Genomic DNA, 2,886 nt, shown 5'->3' on the forward strand with positions numbered 1-2,886 from the left:
TTACACTAGAGCACTGAGCCATCACAGCACCAAGGGCCTCTACTGCCATTGATGCCTGACAAAGCCATCCTCTGCTAGATGTGTGGCTGGATCCATGGGTCCAGTCATGTGTACTCTTTGGTTGGGTTGGTGGTTTAGTACTTGGAAGCTCAGGGGAATCTGGTTGGTTGGTACTGTAATTCTTTGTATGTGGTTGCAAATCCCTTAAGCTCCTTCAGTCCTTTATCTAACTCCTTTATTGGGATTCAGAAGTATTTTTTTTATTAAAACTTATGAGTTAGGTTATTTGTCAATGAGATGTTAAATTTTGCATAAAGCTGTAAACAAGCAATAACATGCCTAAATCACTGCTCCATGAATTTATGTAACATTGTTCATATTGAAATTATTGTTGGGAAAATACTACTGGCTAGTGAAGTGTGCCTATTCTGTGCTTCAAAAATCCTCCTGTGCTCTGAGAAGATGTTAAGTTCAAATTAGTAGGAAGGATTAATGTGGTTATCCGAAAAACTAAAAGAGGTCTCTGAGGAACAAGAGGGGTCTGAAGAGCAATGTAGTATGAAATAGAAAACCTATCTTTTTCTGCTTGGTTGTAGCCTTTTTCTTGTGGGGAAAAGCAAAACAGAAAGATACTAACATTTTATAGCAGAGTTTGGGGATTTTATCATTTCAGTGAACCCAAATTTCTGTGTGATAAAATTCTACTCTACCTATTTGTATGAAGAATAAAAGTGACAATTGTCACATAGAAAAGACTATTAAAGAAGAAAATTGAGGACAACTTGGAAAACCAAATAAGCAAAGCACAAGAAAATAGGTATCCCAGGGAGACAAACATAAATTAGATCTGTCCTCTCACAAAGAGAAATAGTTGAAGATTCTGGACCATTTCTATCCCTGGTGCTCTTGGCCCTATAGTGCTAGAGACAGACTTTACTTCAGGGGCTCCCTCCTCATTAGGGAATTGCTGGAAAGAGCAAACAAAAAGGCACTGATGTAGGTGGCAAAATAAACATCTGAGCTCATAATGGCAGTGACAGGGGCTCTTAATGGATTGAAAATTTCAAAACAAGCAATAACACTTTGGAAAAGGCAGGGTTGGATGTCTGCCTATAATTTCAAGCATGACCATGGAGAAAAGTGGAAACCTACAATTAGAGATCCCCAACTTCAGCAACTCTGTTCTGAGCCATCCCATAAAGCTTCGAATGCAAGGCCGTCTCTTTGATATTGTAGTAAGCGTGCAAGGACAGGCATCTCAGGTTCACATGTCCTTGAATGAAATGAGTACTGTGTCTATTTCTGTCATCAAGATCCCTATTGTTTTTGAGAAACATTTTTCTTTCTATTACGCAGGGTGGATAAGCCTGCAACAGCAGATATCACTAGCTACCTGACACCTGCTAGTTTCCTGCAGAGGCAGCATATTACATATAACTGTACATAGATCCTAGAGGGCATTTGCTTTAAAATTAATGTGAGAGATGTTGAAGCAGAGTTAAGTAAAACAAGGAAAAAGCATCAAGAGAGAACTCCAGAGTCTCACAGGATTACAGCAAACCTAATCTGCTCACTTAGCTCACAGCATAATGCCTCGAAGGGGGAACTGGAGAGGACAAGTCAGTGCCATGCTGGATATCAAAGAGATCAGTCTTCCTGAGGAGTCCAGTCCTCAGATAAAGAGGGCCTGGAGATCATTCTTCGAATTAACAGGACATTGGTGTGTGGAAACAGGAATAGCAGGGGGTCCAGAGTGGTCATGAGGTACGTAAAACTGAAAATCTGGAAAAATGGTTTGGGCCAGAGAATCAGCATTCTGCAACTGGGAGTAATGCCAGGAAGTTACAGCCATGATGATTGACACCACGGGCCACGGTTGTAAGATCAGGAAACTTAAAATTTAGTGTCTTCAGGAGCCAAGGTATCTCAGGCAACCAGCACTGAAGTTGACAGATTTAGTCCCTCTGTCAGTGTTGTTTCCATGACAGAAAAACACAAAGCCACATGTGAGTCTCCTGAGAGAATAGATGAGCTCAAGCAACTTGGCTTCCAGGTAGAAGAATGAGCAATGTTGGGAGAAAGTGTCTATGTGGAGTATCTCCGAGAACATGAAGTGTCCAGACGATGATTGTGAAATAATCCCAGTTTCACCTGCATCTACTGTACCAAATCGTTCAACCAAAAGAGAAGTCTGGACCACCACATGCACCTGCCTATGGGCATCATCACACCGTTGCCTTGCCTCATGTGTGGGGAAAAGTACACCCGAAAAGATCAGCTGGAATATCACATCCTCAAACACACAGGCAACAACCCCTTTCACTGTCATGTTTGTGGCACAAGTTTCCCCTTCCAGGGCATCTTGAATCAGCACTTTCGAAAAAACCACCCTGGTTGTATACTCCTCGATGGGCCTCATTGAATTTTTCCTGAGATTACTGTCACATTTCTGCAAGCAGAAGAAGGGTCGCCTTCACACAAAGAAACACTTGACCCTGGAGAATTTGCCTAGAGCTCAGTTTCTACCATTAGGCCAAATTGAAACACTGAGGGGGAGGGGGCAGACATTCTTCCGGTTTGGACCATAACCAGCCTCTATCAGGTCCATGAGTTGGTATTTAGATTCACGAAATGCCATGTCATTCAACTAGAAGATGTTAACATGGTTTTGCCAAATTAGAAAACCCCCAAGAAAAAGCAGTCTTAAATAACAGAATCACCAAGTGCTACCAGGGACTAGACCACCAACTAAGAAGAGTAAAGGGAGAGCTCAAAGGGCTCCAGATACATATGTAGGAAAAGATGGCCCTGTTAGACATCAGTGGGAGAGGCGACCCTTGGTCTTGTGGAGCTTTGATGCCCCAGTGTAGGGGAATGCTGGAGTGG

General features: G+C 42.4%; 1 pseudogene across 1 annotated transcript; it reads left to right on the forward strand.

The window, feature by feature from the left end:
- Window positions 1-1,130: 1,130 nt before the first annotated feature.
- LOC308431886 (zinc finger and BTB domain-containing protein 37-like) lies at window positions 1,131-2,512 on the forward strand (annotated as a pseudogene). The gene has a single exon. The product of its transcript is annotated as a zinc finger and BTB domain-containing protein 37-like (transcript).
- Window positions 2,513-2,886: the final 374 nt, after the last annotated feature.

Source organism: Micromys minutus (assembly GCF_963924665.1).
Source record: "Micromys minutus genome assembly, chromosome: 17".
In the NCBI taxonomy this organism is placed as follows: domain Eukaryota; kingdom Metazoa; phylum Chordata; class Mammalia; order Rodentia; family Muridae; genus Micromys; species Micromys minutus.